General features: G+C 38.8%; 1 pseudogene; it reads left to right on the top strand.

Moving 5' to 3' along the window:
• Positions 1-2,230: 2,230 nt before the first annotated feature.
• Positions 2,231-3,609, top strand: LOC144234732 (small ribosomal subunit protein uS2 pseudogene; annotated as a pseudogene).
• The last annotated feature ends 7,979 nt before the right edge of the window (positions 3,610-11,588 follow it).

Genomic DNA, 11,588 nt, shown 5'->3' with positions numbered 1-11,588 from the left:
GGCTGGAAAGAAATTTTAGTTTCTGAACCTTTTTTTTTTTTTTTTTAATTCTGGTTGTAAATGGGATTGTAAAGGCTATAAGAGAGGAAATTATTTGAGGGCAGTGGTGTTAGGGAGCTCTTCCCTGGGGCTTTCTAGCTCCTTTGGTTGGAGAAAGTCTCTAATGAAGACAAGGTCACTGGAAAACTATTGAATTGCCAACCTATTCTGTGGCACAGATTGTATTCCTAGATTTGATCAATAACCTGGCTCGCGGCTCATTCTTTCATTTAACCAACTAAACTCCAGGAGCTGAAAAAATATATATACTGATTAGCAATTTTTAAGCACCTAGGATGTGAGCTATGTGTTAGACATACAGGATCTCATTTTAACCTCACAACAATTGCTTGAGGTAATTCACGTTGTGAAGGCCATTTCATGGGAGGAAACACTTGGGCAGATGGAGGAGCTTGGCCAAGGAGGAAAGGTGAAGGGGCCAGGTTTTCATCCCAGGCAATCTGAGTGCCTCTCAAGCTAGACAGAGTTCTTGTCTCTGTGGAGCGTATACCTCCAAGGTGAGCCACGTATCAAATGTTAATTGCCTAAAGTGCATTCAGTTATTGTTTGTAATAATTGATCACCATCAGATTTGTGCTAAGGTCTGAAAAAAAGGAGAACTATTGTATTCCATTGAGGATGTCAGAGAATGCTTCCCCGTGGAAGGAAACCTTACGCTGAGATAGGAATGTTTAGAAGTTAGGTAAATAGTGGCAAGGTGAGTGAGCCTTCCGGGCAGAGAGACATGCCCTGTAAACCTAAAAAATAATAAAATAAGAAGCAAGCATTTATTAACTGGTTAATGACAATCAGGCTATACTAAGCCCTTTGTAAGGATTACTTCTTTTAATTCACACAGACACTCTTAAAGATAGATATTGTTATTATTATCCTCATTTCAGTTACACAGAAAATGAAACTTGGCATTGCTAAGTAATGTAACCAAAGCCACACGTCCCATAAAGGACAGGGTCTGGGCCAGTGCAGTGTAGTTCTAGAATTTGTTATAAAAAAGAAGGAGACTTGGGTATGCTTGTAATGGAGTGAATAGTGTCTCCTCTGAATTCAGGTCTACCTGAACCTCAGACTGTGACCTTTTTGGGGCCTTAAGATGAATCATCCTGAGTTTAGGGTGGGCCCTAAATCCAATGACCAAAGTCCTTGTGAGAAGAGAGGACACAGAGACATAGAGAAGAAAGCACTCTGAAGATAGAGGCAGAGATTGGAGTGATCCATCTACAGGCTAAGAAAGTACAAGATTGCCACCAACCACTAGAAGCTAGGAGACAGACATGAGATGATTTCTTCCTCACAGAAAGATCCAATACTGTTGATGCCTTGAATTTGGACTTTGAGCTTCCTAAACTGTGAGAGAATAAATGTATGTAATTTTAAGCCACCCAGTATGTGGTAATTTGTTATGACAGGCCTAGGAAACTAATACAGTACCTTTGCCACAAGCAGAAGGTAGTGATAAAGTTTAGGAGTATATATTCAATTTGTCTACTGTTTGCCTGTCTGGCAAGAGTTATGGAAAATGCACATAATGCAAATATGAACTGCATTTTCAAAAGACTGCAGGGTTGAAAATGACATTTCAGTGCTCGCTTCGGCAGCACATATACTAAAATTGAAAATGACATTTCATTTAAGAGTTTTAGATAAATCATTATCATCATCATCATCATCATCGTATTAATAATTACTTTAATTTGCCAGGTGCTATGAGATATATAGCTTACATGAATTATTTAACTTGCAAAAGATGGGTATAGCTCATTTCATTTCACAGATAACGAAACTGAGGCTTGATGAATTAAAAATAAATTCTTTTTTAAAAAATTTTTTTAATGTTTATTTTTGATAGAGAGACAGAGTGTGAGCAGGGGAAGGGCAGGGAGAGAGGAGACACAGAATCTGAAACAGGTTCCAGGTTTGGAGCTGTCAGCACAGAGCCCTATGCAGGGCTTGAACTCACAGAGTGTGAGATCACCAGATGTGGGACTCGATCTCACAGAGTGAGAGATCACAACCTGAGCCAAAGACAGACGCTTAACTGACTGAGCCACCCAGGCGCCCTGGGGCTTGATGAGCTTAAATTGCCTTCTCCTACATTGTTTATTTCTTCCAATGACAGGGCTGGATCTCAATCTCCAGTTAGGGGAAAAAGGAAGGAACTTCATTTAAGAGCATGCATTTGATCTGGGTGTGGAATGATGAGCCGTGCTGGGCACTGGCGACTGGAGACCAGGGAAATGGCAGAATGGGTGAGTGGTAGTGAACTGACACCCAGAGGAGCAGGGAGTGGGGCTTTTGTGGTAATAGTGGGCTTCAATTTGTTGGAGTGTGTAGAACACTAAAAAGAAAAAGTGGGAAATCAGTTTGGAATGGCAGATTCAGACCAGCTGTTGTCTAATGAACAAATGTCAGGAGGAACTGTGAAATAATTTTTGAAAGAAATTAGTTTTAAAAGTTTTTGCTAAAGCAGGTAGAAAGCTCTGAGTGCTGCTGCAGGCAGATAAATCCCATAGGAACGTGAAAAATGGAGTTGATACTGGGAAAGACTAGTGACCAAGGATCCATTTAGGAGCCATGTCATCAGAGAGGGTGGAATCTATTCCCATTCCTCAGAAAACAACTCTAAGCTCCAACATCATTTACGCATTTGTTCAAAAATACCTGCGGAATCTTTCTATGCTATCCAAACAGCTCTGTCTATGCGGCGATGTCCTGGGTGTCTGTCCTCACTTAAAGGGAAATGTTCACAATGTCTGGAAACCAGATATCTCATGAGGGAAGAAGGATGTCCTCAAATGTCTTGCAGCAGGAGCCCACCTAGGTGGCACCAACTTTGACTTCCAGTAACCGTACATCTACGGAAAGAAATTCGTGATGAGATGCGATGGCATCTATATCATAAATCTGCAGAGGACCTGGAAGCAGCATCTGCCAATGGCTCATGCCATTGTTGCCATTGAAAATCTAGCTGATGCCAGTGTCACATCCTCCAGGAATACTGGCCAGGGGGATGGGCTGAAGTTTGTTGCTGCTACCACAGCCACTCTTACTGTTGGCTGCTTGGCTTCTGGAACCTTCACCAACCAGATCCAGGAAGCCTCTCAGGAGCCACATCGTCTGATAGTTACTGATCCCAAGGATGACCGCCAGCCTCTCAAAGACATGTGTATGCCAACCTGTCTACATTACTCTGCAGTGTAGACTACCCTCTGCACTGTGTGGACATGCCATTTTGTGCAACAACAGAGGAGCTGATGTGATGAATGCTGACCCAGGAAGTTCCAAGTATGTGTGATGCCCTGTAGGGACCCATGGGAGGTCATGCCTGATCCCTGCTTCTACAAGGATCCTGAAGAGATTGAAAAGGAAGATCTACTTGTTGCTGAAAAGGCTATGACCAAGGAGGAAGTTCAGGGTGAGTGTACTGCTGAGTTTACTGCTACTCAACCCAAGGTCTGAAGGCATCTGGGTGCCCTCTGTGCCCATCTAGCATTCTCTAGTGAGGACTGGAGTGCTCAGCCTGCCACTAGGGACTGGTCTGTAGGCCACTGAATGGATGCAGACAGCCATTGTGTGGTCGTACGCTGTTCTTCCATAGGCTCTAATACAGAAAAATTAAAATACGGTTGACTGAATATAAACATGTTTTTAAAAACAACAACAACAACAACAGATAACAAGAACAACAAAAACCCTATTGAGGACCTTCTTTGTAGCAGGAGTATTTTAGATGCCAGGAATAGAATTGGCCATAAAACAGGCACAGTTTCTGCCACTTAGGAGTTTCTCTAGCTGGCTTAGAGAGGTACAACAAAACACAAAACAAAGAACCAGTGGATACTATGACAGGCCAGTTGAAAGATGTTCTCATGAAAATCTACAGAACCTATGAATGTGTTTTCTTCCAGAAGCTAGAGAAGACAAGGAATGCATTCTCCCCTGTAGTGCCCAGAAGAATGACATTCTCCTAACACCTTGAGGTTGATCTTTTCACCTGTGTCAGACTTCCAGCTGCGGAGCTTTAAGATAATACATTTGTGCTGTTTAAAGCCACTGAGCTTATGTTCACTTGTTACAGTAGCAATAGGAAACTAAAACACAGAGAGTAAGCAGAAAACTAAACGAGGTAGCTTTTGGTAGTGATATGATCTCGAATGAGGAGAATTTAAAGAAGATAATATGATAGTAGGCCAGTGAATAATCCCTAAGACAAAAAACACATTTGTGTAACTTGTGTCACACTGTTCATGGTGCATATAGAGCAAGAATGAGATTAGTTAAGATGAAGGTGGAGAGACAGGCTTCTCTAGGGAGGATTCAGCTAACCTTGATCAGAATGGTATCAGTTGAAATATTAGATTTTTTTCTATGATAAATATGTTATGTATTTTTCTGTCCCTGAACAAAAGAAACATGAGAACTACTTCAAGGTTTACTTGAAAGAGACTGTAGTCTTTTTAAAAATATTAAGACCTAGGGGTGCCTGGGTGGCTCAATTGGTTAACCCCGACTTGGGCTCAGGTCGTGATCTCACGGTTCGTGGGTTCGAGCCCCGCGTCGGGCTCTGTGCTGACAGCAAGTTCAGAGCCTGGAGGCTGCTTCAGATTCTGTGTCTCCCTCTCTCTCTGACCCTCCCCTGCTCATGCTGTCTCTCTCTCTCAGAAATAATAAAAAATATTTAAAAATTTTTAAAAAGGTTAAAACAATATTAAGACCTATTTTTTTTTAGAGAAGTTTAAGGTTCATAGCAAAATTCAGGGACGAATACAGGGATCTTTTATATGCCCCCGTGTCCCACATCCGATATCAATAACCCCAGCTAAAGGAGTACATTTGTTATAACTGACTGACATGGACGCCTCATAATCGCACAAAGTCTATAGTTTATATTAGGGTTGACTCTTGCTGTTGTAAATTCTGTGCGTTTAGACAAATGTATGATGACATTTATCCATGAGTATGGTATGATATTTCTACTGCCCAAAAAGTCTTCCACAATCCACCCCTCCCTGCCCCACGCCCCCCACAGCCCTGGCAACCACTGATCTTCTCACTCTCTTCATGATTTGGCCTTTTCCAGAATGTCATATCATTGGAACCAGCATGTGGTTTTTTCAGACTGACTTCTTTCACTTAGTAATATGCATTTAAAGTGGCTCCATGTCTTTACATGGCTTGATAGTTCGTTTCTTTTGTAAGTTCTAAATAATACTCCATCGTCTAAATGTATCACGGTTTAGTGATCCATTCACCCACTGACAGACATCTCAGTTGCTTCCAAGTTTTGGCAATCCTAAATAAAGCTGCTATAAACATCCACACGCAGGTTTTTGTGTGGACATAAGTTTTCAATTGAGTTTCTAAAGAACTATCAAATGGACACATTTCCATCTAAGTCTGGATGACTGAACATATAGCTTATGTCCACTCTTTCCTAGGACATCTCTGAAATGATAGTGAAGCATGTTTTAAAGGTGTTCAAGGATAAAGAGAATGAAACATGATTATTTAGAGGGTGTTAACAAGATTTTAGAAGGTGAAAAGCTGATGGACAAGTGGAAAGTGGTCTAGATAGTGGGGAAAGATGAAATTTAAGTGCCTTTCCCTGGGAAGCCAACAAGACACAATCTGATGCATGTGCAAACCCTGGAAAAAACTTGGGAATTGGAGTGACCAGGCAACTCTGGAAGCAGGGCTGTGGGCCTAGGATTGAAAAAAGGTGGCTTGCTGCACTTCATATAAAGAGGATTTACCTACCTCAGCCTGGACATGTAGGCAAATATACCTCACCTATGCAGAATATGGGAATTTAGGCCTGCAGACTGAATTGTGCCTCAATGAAAGCAGGCACAGCTGAGATCTGAGGTGAGATTCCTTACAAAAATTGAGAGGAAAATCAAAGTTTGCATACTGAATATCAAGACTCTCTCTACCTCCTTTCTCTACTCAGCTTCTAGAATAGTGATTGCCAGATGTATAATCTTCTTTAGGAAAAATATTGGAAGACTCCTACATAGAGAAATCATGGAAGCAAGAAAAAAGACATATTGTTGCTATCCAGAGCGCACAACTGAAGGGGTGAGTGTGTGCGGAATACAAGTGGACCACTGATGACCCCTAGCTGTTTGAGAAAAGAGTCTGAGTCTAAAACAGAGTGAAAAAGAGGAAATTAACAGAAAAACAGAGAGAGAAAGAAAACTAAAAATAGTAACAGTCTTCTGAACATATTAATATTAGCTGCTATTATTTTTAGTAACAGCTGGATCATGCTATGGGAAAGAAGACTAATTTTTAAAATATTGCATTGACCAATACACTATTGCAATATGTTTTTTTTTTAATGCTTATTTATCTTTGAGACAGAGAGCAAGCAGGGGGGAGGCAGAGAGAGAGACACAGAATCTGAAGCAGGCTCCAGGCTCTGAGCTGTCAGCACAGAGCACTATGCAGCGCTCGAACCCACAAACCATGAGATCATGACTTAAGCCAAAGTCAGACGCTTAACCGACTGAGCCATCCAGAGGCCCCTGCAGTATTGTTTTCTGAACTGGGAAGGCTGCCTCCATCTTTCCTCGATAGCTTATGACATCATTGCCTGATTAAACTTCTAAGAATGTTACCCTGGTTATTTATAAGACAAAAATACAACTTTTTAATTAAAATCTGAGTTTTCTGAGAGCAAGATCTGTGTGTTATTTTTCCATTTCCCTGGTAGCCAGCAAAAGACCTAGCACATAATCATAATGTAGAAATGTTGAATAAAAATGTAATAGAATTAACTTGAAACTCAAAGCTTTCTTTTGTCTTATCCTATTCTGTCTTTCTAATATGTTGTTTTAGAATTATTTTTATATGACCCTTCTCTCATTCCAGTGTTTAAAATTTAATTTATCTATCTATTCATCCTTTTTCCCCCTTATTCATCCATTTATCTATCTACGAAGTACTTTTAAGGTGATAAATCGGGATTCTCTCAGTAATCCAAACTGGCTTAAATGTTAACTAAAAGGAACTCAGTGACTCAAAATTTTGGAGTCAGTCTAGTTAGAGAGTAGGTTTAAGGTGTGGTTTGATCAGTCTCTGACTCTGTTTCTCCACAACAATTGAGCGAAGGGATAGGCACTCAATATCCAAAGTGTCAGTGAATGACCCTAGCCTCTTATTTTAGACAATAGGATCTACTCACATTGTTCTCACCACAGCATAACGGTGTCTCTACCATTACCACATTTCCACAGGCCGACATAAGAAAGTTGTTTAAGTTGTGTCACAATTTTTCAGTGCTAATTAATCAGTGCCATTTTACTCTTTGTACTAGGGGGAAAAAACCCACACAAATACTATAAATATTATTTAAGACATGTTTACTGGCTCCTTTTATTTATTTATTTTTTTAATAGTTTATTGTCAAGTTGGTTTCCATATAACACCCAGTGCTCATCCCCACAAGTGCCCTCCTCATGCCCATCACCCCCCTTCCCCTCTCCCCCATACCCATCAGTCTTCAGTTTGTTCTCAACATTCAAGAGTCTCTCATGGTTTGCCTTCCTCCCTCTCTACCCCTATTTCCCCCCTTCTCCCCCATAGTCCTTCGTTAAGTTCCTCCTATACGTGCAAACATATGGTAGCTATCCTTCTCTGCCTGACTTATTTCGCTCAGCATAACACCCTCAAGATCCATCCATGTTGCTACACATGGCCAGATTTCATTCTTCCTCATTTACTGGCTCCTTTTAAAATAATTTAAATCAGCGTTGCTTTAGGTTAGCGTTTCGAAGTCAAAGAAATCATTTTTCCTTTTCACCACTAGAGGGCAGCGATTAGAAAAGAACCCACCGTTGTATTCATTACATTTCTGTTGCTATTGTTATTGCTGTTGTTTTACTTCTCCAAACTTATGATAGGGTATGCTTACACCAATGAAATATTCTGTATTTTAAATATGCTGTCCTATTAAAAACTATGTACTCATATCTTTATTTTGGAAACTGTCACTCTAAATATTCTAGAAGTGAAATTCCCCTACCTTCTGCCTCTTGATAGCTTAAGTAACTTAGAAAATGTGAATAATTTAAAAAATATATATTTCTAGATGTTTGCAGACAAGTGGAATACATCATTAATGTTAGATGCCTCCCTTCAAGGAAGATAATCTAGAATGACAAACATATGATATTCAAAGACAGGGAATCAGTAACCTAGGCTGATGAAAATTTTTAAATAAGATCCCTATAGGACCCCAAAAGAGAGAGAAAGACATTTCAATTAGGTAAGATTTCATCAGACTGTAAGAATGTTACATACCACCTGTCACTTAATCTCTTTATTTACCTGTAAAATATCTTGAGTCATGGTGATATCTTCCTTGGTCTCCTTCATATTGAAGTGCTTATTTCTTTTATTCTCTTTACAATGTGCATCTCTTTTCTGTCCTAATTTCTCTCGGTATTCCATTATACAATCACACACTTACTTTAAGAAAATATTTTTAAGAGTTTAAAGAGAGTTAAGAGGTCTTCTATAATCTATCACATTACTTTAGATCTATAGTATGGGTTTCAAAATTAGATATACTTTTTGAGCATTAGAACAACAGTACTTGATCTCCATTTACTTTAAACTTGGATTTTCCTAAGACATAATGATGTGTAGTGAATAAGAATCTTTTTCTCTGAGTACAGAAAGAAAGGACTGGAATAAGACGTATAAATCTTTCTAATGGTAAATTATACAGGATAAAATGCACACAAAAAGAAGAACACATTGCATCAATGATATATACATACATTTTATACATACATTTTTGGTAGTTAAAATCTATACTTAAGATTACAAGTTGTTTTATTTAAAACTTACAGCTTCTAGTTTTTTTTTTTTAAATCAGACAGATCACAGGGAAATCAAAAGATATTTTATACTAGGCCACTAAATATAGCAGTGCAGCATATTGGGTTATGTACACAGATGTGGATAAGACAAACTAAATTATATCTTCTATCTCTGGCACTCAAGAAATTGTATAATCATAATTTCTTGGAAATGTCTCTGAGGCTAACAATGTAAAGTAAAGTCAAATAAAGCTGAACTAAAAACTGTTCACTTAAGAAGTCTTGATAAGAAACAAGTCACAGATGAATCCTGGAGCTTATTTGCATAGACTCAACATGAAAGATGTGTGTAATTATTAGAGTGAATGTTGATTTAGGAATTCAAGTCAAATAATAAGTGATGCTATTAAAGAAATAAAAGCTTTTCAAAGCACCTTTTTCTTCAGGAATATATACTCCCTACACCTATTATAAAAACTGTTATACTGACTTCATTGGGTCACTATATTGCAGAAAAGGGCCTAGCCCACCAGGCATGTAAATTATCTGTTAAATGAATATTTGTTGAAAAAAATAAATAGAAAATGTTGCATTTGAAATAGCTTCAGAATTAAACATATTAAAGAATAATTTGAAATAAATTTGCCTTGAAAGTGCTCTAGAGGGGCGCCTGGGTGGCTTAGTCGGTTAAGCGTCCGACTTTCGCTTAGGTCATGATCTCGCGGTTCGTGGGTTCGAGCCCCGCGTCGGGCTCTGTGCTGACTGCCAGCTTGGAGCCTGGAGCCTGTTTCAGTCTGTGACTCCCTCTCTCTCTGACCTTCCCCTACTCATGCTGTCTCTCTCTCTGTCTCCTAGAAATAAATAAAACATTAAAAAAAAAAGAAAGAAAGAAAGTGCTCTAGCAAAAATTTATGAATAACATTTATATGCTAAATATATTTCGGGGGAGCACCTGGGTGTTTCCATCAGTTGAGTGACTGACTTTGGCTCAGGTCATGATTTCACGACTCATGGGTTCGAGCCCCTTGTCGGGCTCTGTGCTGACAGCTCAGAGCCTGGAGCCTGCTTCCGACTCTGTGTTTCCCTCTCTCTCTGTCCCTCCCCCACTCATGCTCTGTTTTTCTCTGTCTCAAAAATAAGTAAACATAAAATATTAAAAAAATAAAATAAAAAATATAGTTTTGGTAATTGGGAAGGAAACTTACCAAGCTTACAGTACTATTTCAAAATATTTATAAAATTATCACAATTCATTCTATTGGGATTAGACAGTTTAACTCATTTACACCCTATGTGATTACCATACTATATATGAATCTTAATACAGTTAAATTTCCTTATAATAACTCTTTGGTTATTCTTACACAATGAACTTATTTCTAAAGACATGTATACTTGCTCAGGCAATTGCAAGTATATTGTGCACAAAAGTGACTTCATATTTTTAGTTGTAGATATTAATTTAACAAGTACTGAAAAGAGAAGAAGAGAGAGAGAATATGAGAGAAAGAGATTGAGAGAAAGAAAGGAAACAGTTTTAATTACATAATTAAGGACTATGCTTGTAAAATAATTGTATATGCTTCCACCAGAGGGCAACATTTACAAGTCATTTAAAGGATCTCTCAAAAGTATTCCCTCATAAGGATATAAACAAACACAAACCTATCACATTGTTATTGGATAGTATCTTCTATAAATTTCAAAGAATACCATAAAGACAATTATTCAAATAATTGCATATAAAACTCAATAACCAATTATAGTAAAACAAGCGATAAATTTATTCTTCTTTAAATATGTAAGAAGATACAACTTTCAGAAAGAAGCATGGTTTTCCATAGTATTGGCATTTTTCTCTTTTCATTATTAACCATTTAGCTCAAATACAATAAAACAATCTTATAGTGGAAGAAACAAGGGAAATGTGGCTTTACATCAATGAATAGATTAATGAAAAAGTCATATAATTTTATGCGTAGAAGATGTAATAGAAACCACTTACTATAAGCCTTCATTTGTACACACAAGGAACTGAAATTTATTAAGTTACATGATTAATTAAAAGTTACAAGGATGAGGGTCACCTGGGTGGCTCAGTTGGTTAAGCGTCCGACTTCGGCTCAAGTCATGATCTCACAGTTTGTAGGTTTGAGACCCGTGTCGGGCTCTGTGCTGACAGCTAGCTCAGAGCCTAAAGCCTGCTTCAGATTCTGTGTCTCCCTCTCCCTCTACCCTTCCCCTGCTCTCTCTCTCTCTCTCAAAAATAAATGAACATTAAAAAATGTTACACAGATGATAATCTGTGGACTCAAGACCCAAATCCAGGTCAGCTGATTTTCTCTTTCATATTCTACACTGTCATTAGTCAAAGTGTGATCTATGAGCAAGTGGTCCTGAACTTGCTAAAACTGCTGAATCTTGAGCTCAACTTTAGACCTATTAAATCAAAACTGTGTGTGTGTTTTTTTAATGTTTATTTATTTTTTAGAGAGAGAGAGAGAGAGAGAGACAGAGCAAGAGCAGGGGAGGGGCAAAGAGAGAGAGAAAGAGAATCCAAAGCAGGCTCCAGGCTCTGAGTGGTCAGCACAGAGCCCGACATGGGGCCCAAACTCAGGAATGGCAAGATCATGACCTGGGCCAAAGCCAGACTCTCACCTGACTGAGTCACCCAGGTGTCCCCAGAATCTGTCTTTTCTTAAA

This window comes from Crocuta crocuta, unplaced genomic scaffold (assembly GCF_008692635.1).
Source record: "Crocuta crocuta isolate KB4526 unplaced genomic scaffold, BGI_CrCroc_1.0 scaffold371, whole genome shotgun sequence".
NCBI lineage: Eukaryota > Metazoa > Chordata > Mammalia > Carnivora > Hyaenidae > Crocuta > Crocuta crocuta.
The sequence above is the reverse complement of the archived record's forward strand: the minus strand, read 5'-3'. Positions and strand labels throughout refer to the sequence as shown.